The sequence below is a fragment of the Alligator mississippiensis genome, chromosome 6 (assembly GCF_030867095.1).
Source record: "Alligator mississippiensis isolate rAllMis1 chromosome 6, rAllMis1, whole genome shotgun sequence".
NCBI lineage: Eukaryota > Metazoa > Chordata > Crocodylia > Alligatoridae > Alligator > Alligator mississippiensis.
Window position 1 is genome coordinate 78,771,261 of NC_081829.1, and position 15,154 is coordinate 78,786,414.

At 37.0% G+C, this 15,154-nt stretch overlaps 1 long non-coding RNA gene across 2 annotated transcripts in view; it reads left to right on the forward strand.

Annotated features, from left to right (window-relative positions):
* The window catches only part of LOC102564701 (uncharacterized), a 144,153-nt gene extending 143,572 nt beyond the window's left edge, over positions 1-581 (forward strand). For both annotated transcript variants that reach the window (XR_009463101.1, XR_009463102.1), the window contains one exon: positions 1-581. This exon is cut by the window's left edge and continues 14,950 nt beyond it. This is a non-coding gene — a long non-coding RNA (uncharacterized LOC102564701).
* The last annotated feature ends 14,573 nt before the right edge of the window (positions 582-15,154 follow it).

Consider the following 15,154-nt stretch of genomic DNA (forward strand, 5'->3'; position numbering starts at 1 on the left):
ACTGAAACAGTTAAATCTACATGATAGTTTGCTGTTTTCCCCAGGTTAAATGTTCTCACAACATATCTTTGTAAGGCTAATCACTGTTTATTTTATTAAAGCTACGTCGGAGATGGGTTTACTCATGTGTGTACAGAATGTGTATGTAATCACACTGTATTATGAGCATAACTATATATACAGTATTTATACACTTATGGAGCATTTTATCTCTAAAATAGTGAAGAAAGTTTTCATGCTACAAAAATCTGACTTCATATTTTCTGGAAGATATTTATTCAGTCATCTGCAATAATAAAAAAAATATCTTTTGGAAAAGAGATCCTAGAAAGCTGTGGCTTTTCATTTTTTCTGCATGTCTGCTATTAGTCTTTTTCTTTTCCATTATGTTCCATTTGTGTCTCAAATGCTGGGCTGATGAATCAGAAGTTCACCTTCCTTCTGTATGTCAGTAGCCAAAATCTGCTGCAATAAAAGATTTCCTGAATTGCTTTTTAATGTCTAAAGAATACAGTGTGAGAAATAGCTACAAAACCTTTCTGCATACACTGAAAAATAAATGGATATGTATTTTAAGAGATTATTTGAGAATTATTTTTTACCAAAAGACTACAGTGTTGAACACATTTACTTCATACACATATGCAAAGACATGACAATTAGTACATCTGACATTTGTAAATGCAGATGTTCGTGATATGACTTATACATGGAAAATATAGTTTATTTCTTTTTTAATGAAGTACAGTATAGCTTTATCCAGGAAACTTAAGCACTTAGATTAAGGTGACTATACAAGTATGAAAGAGACTGTTTTTAGCATGTGTAATTTAAGTCCTATGGCACTTCTTTTTAAAGTAGGCAAAATAATAAATAACTTATTAAATCATGTTTAATGTAATAATGGGCTGTTTTAAGAATTGTTGTAAAAGAAAAATTAGAAAAAGGGCAGAAGCAGCCTTTAGGGGAAAATAACATGAATTTCCAGCAGTAAGGTTGTGTAATGATTCTATATTTTTAAAATGTGCTTGTACTCCATTCATAGTCATTTAATTGCTTAAATAAGCACAATAAATGTAAATAATTTACTGCTTTGCAAACAGAAAATTGGGCAGAAAAGTAATTTTGAATAGTAACTTGGCTTACTATACCCAGTGATTTGGTGCCCTGTAAAATGTATTTGACACTGCTGTTCATTAAGCTAGTGCTATTGAGCCTTCTTCACATTCATTAGTGATTAATTCAGACAGATATTTAACTTAATAAGGTAAGCAAATAAACAAAAAATCACTTTCTGTGCCTTAAGGTTTTTAGACCTCTAATTGGTTTTGTGCACTAATTATCAAGATTAACACCTTACACTTTTCTCACTCCTTACACTTTGAAATTCCCACTGGAAAAAAGCACACAACCTTGGGGAAATCTTTTAAGGATAAAGGGTTAAGGGTTTGCCTTTTAAAAGGAAGATTATCACCTAAAAAAGGACAATCCAGGTAAATGTAGATAATGCTATAGCACAAAGAGGAGGAGAGAGAAGCTTGCACAGATTTATAAGCAGTGTTATCTACCATTTTTGCCATACGTGTGAATGAGAGCTTTTCAGAAGGAATGTTTGTGTTCATAATGCATACAAATAAATAACTGGAAGCTCTTTGAGGCAGGGACCATGTCTAATTATACATTTTTCAAAATGCCATGTATGTCTACATCTAAATGATTAATTTAATTTGACATACTTATCACAGCATTTACCGAGGGATTCAAGAATTAACCTCTAATACTTAAAAGTTTCTGTTAACTCTGGTTCCCATAGAATTAGTGGTACTTTATATTAGTTCCAAATCACTGTGATTTCCTTTGGTATTTATTCTAATAACATTATTCATGAGCTCATCTTTCATCATGAGGATGTAGTATGCAATTCCATTGCAATTTAGTATTAGCGTATGTCCTCCTATTACATAGTATTATGGTACAGGAAACACTTTCTGATAAGTGGAAACAATACAACTTAAGGAGAAATCTGACTAATGGAAAAAAATCCTGTGCTGTTCTGCATCTCAATTTAAAATGCCTCATTTTCACACCAAGTGTACACTGGATGAAAAATATTTATGGAATATATATATTAGTTGAAATGCTTGGCATTCCCTTCTATGTTTGGCATGCAAATGACAAAGTTTGTCACTATGCTGTTATATCTTTATATCTCCACTGAAAGTACTGCATAAAGTGCTGATTCAGTTTCTCTGCTGTAAAATGTATTCTTGTCTTTTAACAGGTCCTGAACTAAAGTATACTTTGAATTGCCTTTACAAATAAAGACCGTACCTGTGTATGTGTAATCTTAGAATACTGCTAAAAGGGGTCATCAAAGTCTACTTGAGTACAAATTAGGAGATTCATTGGAACTCACTTCAACCAAGTCTATATTACAAGATGTTTTTTAATAAAGATTTCTAGACCACTGAATACAATATTTATTATGCAGTGTCTTAAAATAACTAGTAGACTAGAGATAGCTAATTGTCACTTGTTCTTTCTGTAAGAAGTCATGAGAATCTACCTCAACTGTGGTTTGAACCTGATGTCACTTTTCAATAGTTTTTGTAACATTAGGGGATTTTAAAACTCCTTTTCCTTTAATTCTTTTCTTTCTTTAATGGGTGACTGGATAAATTCAGTGGTGGATTTTTGTGACACTAAAGCAGCAGATAAGTCTATGATGCACTCTAGCTGTGTGATTTAAAAATCCCTTACCATATGTTTTCTCACTGGAATGCCTCGTCTTGCAAAATTACAGGAACCGAAGCTTAAAAACACAATTAGGTAGTTTAAAATGAAATATTAAAGAAATACCACATATTTTCAGATATGCTAGCACTGGTTTTTTCCCTTTTTTTTTTCCCTTCTTTTTTGCTATCTTTTGTGTTGTTCTCAGAGTTACTTAAGAAGCTCAACTGTATTTGATTGTTGTACTAATCATGATCTACATTTTTCTGATTTGATTATATAGGCTGTGGTTAAATTATAAATGGAAGAAAGAACTACCAGAGAACTTGTCATAACAGTATCTTTTATGTTGTTACAGGAAATAGGAGAAAAAAATCAAAACAGTATTATGTGATGAAGACTCTCCTTGCTTATTTTGTGTTGCTTATAGTATCTGTATAGACAAGTAATACAATTTGTTGAAATGTTTTTCTAAGGTTTTCTGAAAACTACAGCACAATATCTGTCCACTGAGAAAAATGTGAGAAAACTGAATACATAATGCATAAAGATATGCATATCATACTTTAAACTCTGTTGTACACGCAGATACACACTCTCTCTGGCTTAAGTTTTATTTCCCCACTGTGTTATAAGGTTATAAACCAACTTAAACTGTTTTCTCATGATCCTTACATGAAAACAATTAATATTTCAAAAACCAAAATAATGTCTTCCTATATTATTCTCTAGCATATTACATGTCCTGTGTAAAAATTGTGTAGCTACCTGGTTATAGGAAGATTTTTTTTCCCTTTCTGAGACACTTATTTTAAATCATTGTATAAGAAAAGATTGTATGGATGGTTGGAATTATAATGATTAAGTTAAATGACTAAGAGCTAGCCTTCTATCTGAATCAAGGGCATTAGTGTTTAAAAAATATATTTTGTCATTCCTAAATTAATCAAATATATAGTTTATGCACTGTGGCATTTTAAGCTGGTTATAACTACATTATTTAAGAGAACCACTTCCACTAGTATGGTTTAAAAGACAGATTTTTTTTTTAATGTTAAATGCATGATTGTTCTTAACTGTATTGTTAATTTGTTCCAAAAGTTTAGCCAGATAAAACAAGGGGGAATTGGTGAGAGGGAAAGTGGGGGAAGGGAGGGAATCCTAGAGACATGAAATGGATTAGCACCTTGCATTAAGTCATATGTTTAGCTATTTTCTAATGCAAGGCGAGGTTTTAAAGCAGTGCTACTCCTCAGTTGCTCATGTATTTTAAATACAAGGCAAACACTGTGTGCAGGGCATAGTTTAGTTTACATTCTTCATTTGTAGACGAGAGTCCCTAAATATATGAAGAGATATTTGATGTAAAACTTGAAACAATGCTCTTGCCTTAATTGACTTATATTCAACATTGAATTGACAAACTTGGTGAAGAAAAGGGGTACTGAACATTTACAAACAACTCATGTTTTCTTTGTCATACATGCCTGTGAGCTGTGCTTTTTGCACCCCTGTAACCACCCTTAAGGATTCTGTTTTTTGGGCTTTATTGGATGAACTGTCAATGCTTTCCAGGATAACAAATCTTGTTTTATAGCACTTGGTGGAGTTTGGTTCGGGGCTACCTCTGAGCAACATGAACTTGGCCTTGCTGTATGTCTTACACTAATACCTTCACTACTGTAAAGAATCAGGGTACTTGAGAAACAGCCTGAAGCCATACAGCTGATTATTTCACCAAATTTGCATCTTTTCAACAGTAATGGGGATGGCTTTCACAAATGCTCCCAGGCTCTAAATAGATGTTAAGTGGTTGTTTCTAGTTCCTTCCCTCTCTTTTTCCCTTGAGAGCCACTTCCCATCCCACCCACTCTGCTAACCCTCTGCTTACCCCTCTGGCAGCTGTGCACTGCTCCTGGCATCTGGTAGACCCTAAAGAAGGGGTTCTATTGAGTAAGTTGGCCAAGTGATACAGTCCTCACATGGGATCTCTTATAATGCCTGCATACACAAGATAGTCTATTATTCTTTCTTCTTGAGGGAAAAATAAGTGGCCTCCAGGAAATGTGAGTGATCTTAGGTGTCCTTTGACTTCTGCTTAGTTATATGGCCTGTGTTGTGTGGATACAATGTGTTTCCTACTGAGGCAGTTAACATAGTTGGGTTCCTCAGCAAGGAAATCTGTGGAGTATATATGAAAGACAAGAGAGTGAAGTAGGGCTTGAAAAGAGATGGTGTGGATAGAGAGCAATTGAATGGCTATGTAGTCTCCTGTGTGTGATAGAATGTCAGGGGCTGGGGAAGGAGGGGAAAAGGAATGAGACTGTATTTACAAGGGCTTCTCTCTGCCCCTTGCAGGATAAATGAGGACTGAAGATATAGCCTTTTCTCCCTAAGTACCCAGCTATGACTTGCCACTTAGTAATTTGAGAAATAAATACTTTAAAAATGGGGAGGAAACAGGAATTCAAAATGTAGGTATGAAGAAAAATGACATTTCTTTCAAAACATGACATTATGTTATTTGGCTTTGTTTTGTCATTTAACAGTGTATTGGAACCTGAATGTATTGTAGTGGCAAACAACTACGGTTATTTCTCGTTGGGCATAGATGGAAGTGCAGCTCCCCACTGTAACTCATGGTGCTTTGCAGGAAGAGCCATGAGTTACAGTGATCCCCTGGACCCAAGAGATGTTCACTGTTGGGACCCAGGGGTTGGGGGATCCAGCTGTAATTTGAAGTGGCTGTGAGTCTTCAGCTGCTCTCCCCTAGCCCAGCCAATTGCCTCTCCCACTCTCCCAGCCCTGGGACTGTCTTAAGAATGGGGGAGGTGGGGAGGAAGGGAGAGGAAGGAGCTATGGGGGAGAGCTTCAATCCACCCACCCCACCCTCCAGGGCTGGCTGAAAACCCCCCAGACAGAACTCTCTCCGCTCCCTCCCCAACTCCCACTCTGAAGACAGCGCCGGGAATAGAGCTGGGCTGTGTCAAACCTACAACCATTCTGTGGGCACATCTACATGTGGCCCCCACAGTGCAATTGTTACTGCACTGTCATTAGTACTTATTTTAGGAAGTACTAAATGATGGCGTAGTAACAGCTGTTACTGCACCGTCTTGGTTGCTCATGGTTATTTTTAGCAGCTACATCACCATGGCAATGCACTATAACGAGTAGCTCGTTACTATGGTGACATGCCATTGGCATCACGGTTTGGTCTGCAGATGCTATGACTCCATACTGATGAGCTATGGTGCTGTAGCACCTCATGTAGACATGCCCTATGTGCAGAATTTCTATTGGTTTCCATAGCAGATTCCCATGTCATATGGATAGAACATTGAGGCCAATGAGGAGATGTTGGCTAGGGGTCTAGTGGTTAGAAAAAGTTATGCAAGCCAGGACTCCAGGGGATCTGAACCTCATTTTGCCTACCCTTTAAAATGAGTGCCATAATTTGGTTCTCTCAGAGGAGTGTTCTGAGTCTTTCTCTATGTATGCAAAGTGCTATGACTTTCCATAAATTTACATTCCCAATTAAAATGAAGTGTTGTTTACTAACACTTAGAAACTTAGGGGCTGATCCTGCCCTGCAGTACAGGAGTTTTGTCCAAATAGAGAAGTCTGGATAAGGCTCAAAACTGATACAGCAAACATTATTTCATTCTTATTGTGCTCTAAATACTGAACATTTTTACAGTTGGTTTATAGCACTTCTTCCCTTGCTCCAGTATTTTTTAAGTCCAAAATAGTGCTAGCTTGATAAAATTTTAAATCTCCCCAAAACTACAGTAAAATATCAATAGTGATCTCTCTTAACATCCACAGAAGGAAACTTGGGGATTAGACTAAAGCTCTATTCTTCATTTATTCTGTTGTGCTTAACTATTTTGGCACATACCCTGATAGGATCACCCACTGTTTGGAAATCTCTCTTTTACCTCGGCACTTTGTGGGTAAGTCTAGGACAGAGCGGGTTCTCAAAATCATTGGATTTAGTTGAGCACTCCATATTAGATGGATTACTGAAACAGTAAACCATAAAGGCTGCTTTAGAGCCATTAAGGTTCAGCTTGTCAATGCTGACACGGACACACTCTTACACCATGTATTCTTGACATGTCAGTGGGTGCTTAGGGATGCTTTCATACATGTTTTATTGAAATGACAGGCCATAGCTTCTCTGACTGCCGTACATATGCATAGCTATCTGCTTGAAATCCAAATGAAATTCCTCTTGAAAAAGAGCACCTATATGCATGAAATGGATGCTTTTTTAAACAAGTGTCATTCATAATTTTATTTTTAAAATACCTCATAAAGAATGAAGGGGGCAAAATAATCCCACATATAAACTCCAATTGAAATCAGTAAAGGTTACACTTGGGAAGAATTTTACAGTTTACAAAATATTAGCTTAAAATCAAAGTGAATTTTAAATTTAATGTGGAAAACAAACAAACAAACAAAATCATACCTCATGATTTTTCCTTTTTAAAATGCCTTCATAGCTCTATAACAATAATTATATTTGCCTAGGTGGAGACCTTGATTTATTCAGGTATTTTGTCAAGTTTCAGTCCAGAGAAAACTTTACAAACAGATTAAAGTGCCTTGACAATACAATTTTAAAATAGAAATGCCAAGATAGTCTTAGCTGCACAGATTGACTTGCCAAACATTGCAGATCTTAATCTCCCTTTAATTGTGAGTTTGACATGCATGAAGAAAGCAGGATTGGGTCTTTAATGTCATAAGCAACTCCTTTTTAAAGCTATTACTGCATATGACTATCAGTTTTAACATTTGAAATGGTATAAAATAGTGAAGTTAAGTCACATTACATCTGAGATTAAGGAATTTGTGTTTCTATGTGATACACATTTCTAGAACTGTGGCTGAAATGGTCAGTGAGTTACAATGCTTTTTTTAATTTTCTATTTCTACAGATATTAATGATTCCATTAATGAAGATGGAGCCCTGTGCTCCAAAGAACCCAATCCTGCAAATGGGCATGACCTGGCACACTGCTTATGAGCATGAGGCTCATTGCCTTGGCTGAAAAAAGTCAATTGTGTATATTTGTTGATTTAGGTCTCAAGTGAAGACAAGAATCAAAGGAGGACGTGAGGAATTTAGGGAAAGGTTGTAGTGTGGGTTAGAGTGAAGATGATACAATAATCCAGTTGCTCAAGTGCCTGATCCAAAGTTTGTCTACAGGTTTCACTGGATTTTGGCTCAGTCTCAGTGTAAATAATGAATACTTCTTTTAGGTTACACAGGGTGCATCTACATGTGCAATTAATTTGAAACAATGAACTCTGGAGGAGTTTGAGCCAGAGTAAATTACTCCCAAGCACAGCATCTATACATGTGCCTGGGACAGCAGCAATTTGAACCAGGGCACAGCAGTTAATGCCAGGGCTGTGCAAACCCTTCTCTGTCCTGGGCTCCAGGTGGTAGTATCGGGGGGCTGAGGGGTTGGTAGGGGCACAGAGGTACTGAAAGTATGGAGCTGTGTGGCTAGGTGGCAGGCAAGAGTCTGTCCCCCAGCTGTCTGGGCTAACCAGGTGCAATTTATGCCTGCAGTCAGCATCTACTTTTGCATTTAATTACAGTTAATGACTGTGCTGTAAGATAGTACTGTTTCAGACAGTACTATCTTATGGCGGTGGTAATTAATTCACTGTGACCTAATACTGTCGCACGTGTGGATGGTGATGCTTTACTCTGCAGCTAATTAGTTTACTCCACAGTAAAGTGCACATGTAGATGCAGCCATCGTGTATTTTCCAGTCACCTTTTTAAGGAGACTAAGGGGTTTGTTTTGATTTGCTAAGGATATACTTTATAAGCTTCCTTAAAAAAGTGAATATATAATGCAAGTAGCAAGAAATTACATGGAATATAGAAACATGCACAGTGTTGCTCTTTAATAGTTCAAATGAGCACATATGAAAAGAATAATTTAGAAGTAAAGCAAATCAAAAATTTTGAATGAACTCGGACGCACTTTCAATTTACCAGACCTTTCCAAAATGCACGTGTCTAATACATTTTATTTCATTCTTTAAAACATCAATATGAAACATTATTTTTGACTGATCACAGACATTTTATTCATGAACTCAGACTTTGATTACATGACATTTTATAGATCCAGAAGACTTTAGGTAAGTAGTTTTGTGGTACCTATTCCCTTTTTTATGAGGGTGTCTCCTTCATTTTTCCAAGCAACTATGGTGGGAACATCCCTCAGATGAAACCACACCCACAATTGATTTGAATAAAGAACAGACTTTGCAGGTGGATCACAACATTTCATAACTCCAACTCTTCTTATCTAGAGCTCTCAATAGTTTCTTTTGTCTGTAGCAGAGTTTAGTATTTTCTTAAACATAACAAATCAGGATTAAGAACAAGAACAAAATATTGGAGCCGAAATCAGTTTTAAATTGGTCAGCAGTTTAATAAGAACTTTTTAATTCCAAGATGTAATGTATATGCCCACCCATCAAAAATTATATGTCTACTTCAGTAATATGAATAATGCAATTACTTACAAATATTTATTGAAACTCAAGAATGAATTTAATTTTAGTGGGTTTGTGCTATTAAGAGTAAGGTTGAGCAGGAAGTTTAATATTCACACATCTTTAAGGTCACTCTGCATTATTGTACTTCTTGTTGAGACCTCTGTCTTTTACTTATGCGTGCACACGCAGAAACACCCAAAAACCAGTTACAGAGACTGAAGCAGAAATACAGTTAGTCTAGTTTATAACAGCATCACTACTGTGTTTACTATATAAATAATATCTTCCTACTTAAGTTATCCTAGCATCTGCCTCAAACGTCACTGAACATACCTCATCATACAATCATATGGAAGGCACAGAGTGCTGACAGCCCAAGAGAAGAGTACAAATGTTTGATGTAAGTGATGCTGACTACAGCAAGGAGAAAGGTAAAATAAAAATGGCTGCTGTGGAGCTTGTGTGACTGTGACATGTAAATCCCCCATCAGCCTTAAAAATTATGGGGGAATGCTGAGGAGTTCTGGAAAAGGTTCAAACAGCAATTTGAACTGTGTCTGAAAGCCATAGGGGCTAGTAAAATGGAAGATGAGCAACAAAATTCCACTGTTTTTGACTGGGGGCTGGTGTGCAGGATGTATGCAATGCATTTCAAATGGATGATCGGGAGGAGAAAGGGAAGGAAAAAGAGCTCTGAAGGTGTAATGAAAAGGTTTGAGACTTACTGTGTCCCTAGAAAAATGATCATTTGGAAAACTTGACATATTCCAAATCTTTCTCATTTTAATACAAGAGAGTTTGGGGCTCCTACAGTAAAAAGGTGGGTGAAAGGCTACTTGGGGACAGACTGTAATCAGTCATTGCTTAGGCATGCAGGGGACTTGGGAAGTCTGGAAGAAGTGTCTCCTTTCGAACATCTGATAGCCAGCCAGGCAGGTAGGAGCCATGGAAACTCAGTACCAAATCTGAATCAAATGTGAATGAGCTAATTGTATCAGATGAGTACCCGATCAAAGGACAGAGATATAACCTGGTAAAATACATTGTACCCTTTTGGGAGATTGGAGAACCTACTGTGTGCTGCCTGACGAGAGCCTGCTGCAGAGTGGGAATGAAGATGGTATGGCTTTAGACTAGAAGAGATATGAGGAAGAGGTTTACTTTGTAGTGACTGGTCTGAAACAAGAGAGTAGGCTCAGCCTATGTGCTGACCATAAGGATTTGAACAAGGGCTACATTTTTACTTGCCTATGTACTGGTAGGTTTTTGGCAGATCCCCTTGGATACAGGAAACTTCAAAATGTTCACATTCAGTACACTGTTTGGCAGATTTTACTTCTTGCGCTTGTCTTTTGGAATGTTCTGCGCCAGCAATGTTTCGTTTCACCTCGTGATGCCCCAAATAAAAGATTTTGCAAGACTGAAAGTGTGTGAATCGAAGACACAGGAACTTACGTGATATACAGAGATTCCCAACAGATAGACACTAGACTACTGCATGAAGCACCTGCAAGTCACAATGCTAGGAAAATGCTGACTACCTGATAATTAGAGAATAGCTTATCAGTTTTTTTCGAAGTAATTGCAATTAGATACCACAGCTTCAGCAGGTATATAATATTCATATTTTTATGACATATTTCTGAGAATTGTAATAACAGATATTAAACCAGAATTCAAGAATAAAGAATCCCCGGATTTTTGCTAAATTTACCGATAAAACATAGATTTAACTATACAGAATCAAGTATGTTAGTGGATTTGAATATCCACCTAAAATAATTTGTTTTTCCACCTAAAGTAATGGAAGTGCCAAAATAATTACTAATCAGTTATGGAGAAATACCATTGCAAAGCCTAAAATAACTGGTAGAATTTTAATATTGTAATCATGTACAACACAGGATATAGGATAAAGATTTTCCCCAAGATGATACATATGGAACAATCATAACAGAGGCACAAGCTCTTTAACACACATTTAAAGCAGGGTTTAGCAACCTATGGCATGTAGGCTGGATCCGGCCCACAGACCAGGGGGTTTTGGCAGTGTTCAGTAGTGGGGTGTCTTCTTCTGCACTGTACCAGTCAGGTGGTTAAAAGCTTCATTTGTGTCATGGCTTGGCAACAGGGAGAAGAAGTGGTTGCAGCAGCAGCTGGGGCTGGATCCCAGAGCTGGCCTGCCTTGGTCCTGAGATGGGTCATTCTGGCCTGCCACTGTAAAAAAAGGTTACCGACCACTGAATTAAAGAAAAGCATGAGAACTTGGCATGATAGTCACTGCCCATAACAAATTACAGTGATGTAAGAAATGTCACCTCGTTCATATACGGTAATCACAAACTGTGGAAACATTCTACAAAGGAATCGTGAACATCTGCTAATGGTACCAGAGCATATGAAAGCAAAAAGAAAATAAGCAGCTAGTAGAGGAGAGTGAAATAAACAGATATACCAGAAGCACAGACAACTTTGTGGACTGAATCTGTTTTGGACTATGTGAATTAGACCAAAGAGAGAAGACATGGAAATGTTTAAAACAATTTACTACTTTACAGGAGATTAAGAAGACTGATGAAATGTCCAGACTGATTGAGAATCACCCTCTGCTCTCGCCTTGCTCATGTGTGGTTCGTGTAACTGCCAGTCAGAATCACAGCTTTTATGCTTAGGGGAGTACAGAGACTGAGTTACTTTCCCAACTAGGGCAAATCACTTGGAAAGAGATGTGAAAAGGTGAAGCCAGGATTTAGTTGCCCCAAAAGAAAGTAGATCAGCCTGGTTATAAAATGAATGAGTGTGTATGCTGCCCCCCACCAACACCTAAAAGGGGCGGGGGGAGGGCACAGGCTTTGTTCCTAAGGAGATCATCACAACATTTTGCATCTCTCGGGCAGAGTATTTCTAGTGCTCCCCTTGAAGCAGGCAGCAGCCTTATTATTGGCAGGGTCTAAATGTTACAATAGAGGTTTGCGGTTCTGGAATTTGTTCATCCATGTTATTTTATAAAATTAAACGAAAAATGGTGCTGTAAAGGGTTAAGCTTCAGCAGGAAGTCGAAAGTCTCAACACATTCTGCACAATTGTAAGCAGCACCCTAATCTCCCCTAACACTCCACAGTTAGAATCACACACACACACACACACACACACACGTTTATGTAGAGGAGGGAACCAGCTGCAGAGAGTGAGGTAGAAAGTACAGCAAGTCTTGATTACAGCAGCATCAAGGCTGTGTTTCTGTATATATTATTTCCTGTTAGTTAAATGAGTAAGTTACCCTTTAAAATCTGCCTTAGCCGTCATTGAAATATTTGCAAGGGAAAATTGTGAACAACCAAAAATGTTGTGTTCAACACTTCAATCTTTTTTTTTCAAAATTAGAAAATTGTTTGTCTTTATATCTCATTAGTTATATAAATAGAACAGATCATATCATTAGATAGCTATAGAGATACCTACACATATGTTGGACATGAAATTATAACTAGTTACTTATCAAACATCTCCACAAATCTCCCTTCCCACAAGCATGTGAGTCTATATAGAGAAATTATTTCAAATGCACAGAGCGATTGTAAACTGTGTTCTATCTTTTGACATATACTACTGACTTTTTCTATTTTCCTGGTAACCCCATTATTTTTGTCCATACTAAGAGCTCTGACCTGTGCTACATGGAAAGTTTAGAGATGAAGTCATTTCTGGTTTAAGTTACTGGAGAGACTTTAATTCATCCAGCTGTGCTTGCTCAACAACAATTCCAGCATTCAGCATTGACAACAGACCATCAGCAAGAGAAATCAAACAGAAAAAGCAGGGGGTGTTGAAAGGAACACTTAAAACTGTTCTCATTTGTAGAATTTAACATCATCAAAACACTAAATGTAAATAGGAACAGAAGGAATAAGCTAAACTAATCAGTCAAGATATTTCAGAAAATCCATTTCTTTTTTAGCCAGAATTCTTAACAAAAATCCCAATGGAGCTATCATTTAACATAAAGGTTCATCTTTAGGAATAAATTGCTGAATATATTGCTCAAAAGGACCCTGCATTCTAAAGCACATAACATGTTTCTCTTGTTGAATCAAATGACATTCAACTGATAAAAAAAAATTGGACAATATGGTATCCTGAGTGAGCACAATCCAGAAACTGAGTTCTGCAATGAGGAGTCCTAGTGCATGCAAAAATAAGAATGAAATTGTTTCTAGGGTGCAGCTGTTTTAGTAAAACAAATTCTTTAAATGGGGGAATGATTAACAAACCTGTTAAGATGATTTGTTGCCATCCATTAAGAAATGAAGGGTTAAAATTAAAGGAAAAAAAAAAAGAAAAATCTTTGGAGGGAAAATGGAGGTAAAAAAGTGTGGATCTGGTATCTGGTGATAAAACTCCCTTATCAATAACATAATCGGGGGTGTGAAATCATTTTTCATGTTTAGTTTTCTTTGTCAATATGGTGTAAGAAACTGCTTTATTGCATTCTTACACTGAGTTACCTCATTTTGTCTTACAACCTGTGTCTGATGATGATGATGCAGATTTGAAAATAATTGTCTAGGAAATATGGAGAATGTTGACTCTTTCACCACAATGGAATAGAGCATTAGTCAAATGCTAAAGAATTCTCAAGTTCAGCTCTGACTAATTTGCTGATCTTGTCTGGTCAGTGAAAGCACAATTAGAGGATGTACATTTAGCAAAATGACACTTACGATGGTATTGAAATCACTTGTTTGATCCTGCAACCCTCCACCCACGAAGCCTATGCTCATGAAAGTAACAGTTTGCAGAATCAGGCCTGTAATATTTAGAAGAGTGAATAATGAACACATTGTATGTGGCTCAGAGCAATACTCCTCTCAACCTGCCTCCCTGACTAAAGTCAACAGGAATTATGCAATTTACTTCAATGGGAGCAGAATCAGGCACATTAATTGTACACAAATGACACTTCCCAAAACATACAGCCTGAAAATGACTCAGCTGGCTGCGCAGCATTATTATCCAAGACAATAGAAATCTGTGGGTGTAGAGAATTGACAAATGCTGAGGATTTAGGGTCTCCCTACAGATTTTTTGCGCAATTTACTATTTTCTCCAGATTCTAATTTTTCATTTTCATTTTAAATGAAATGTCTAGCTCTTCTGGTGTTAAAAATTGCCCCTTAAGTCTCAGACTATAAACTGATGCTCTACTATCCTTTTCTACCCTATTCTATTTACCAGTTGCTGACAATGGATCTCTGCTATGGGTGCTGCTGAAGCGGTATGACAGGGCTAAGCATGATCAGTATCATTTCAGAAACTTCAGTTAAGCCTGTTTTGAATAGGAACATAGCACTAAGTGAAAAAATCAGAGGGTTGTGGTAATTCCAAATATTAATGCTAGTATTTTTAACTATTTACCTGCTGATGCCTGTGTCAAAAGCATCCAGTTAATGGCCATCTTGTGGACTCATCGCAACATGTTGCTCTTTTCATATGAAAGAATATTACATGGGAATAAGCAGACAAGTTATGAAAAGATGGAGAATGAATATTTTATTAGGTAATCTTTTGATTATTCAGTTATCTGTGGTGCTTGCTACTGCTTTGAAAAGTGAGGAAAGTAGGGTACATGCTACTGGTCCCCTATCATTTAGTTTGTGGCATTGTATGTGTTCTCTATAAAATTGAGTCCAGCAGCAGCACTAGTGGTGGAATTTCACTTTAATAACCTAATAAATATTTTTGATTGATTTGCCTGTCTTACAATGGCATCTGGTATTAAAATGTGAGAATAGGGTGAAGTACATACTCTGACACCTTTGGAAATTCCACTGATATTTTCTGGGGGCTGGAAAAGGAACTCCTGCTGAACATTGGTTTAGAGGAC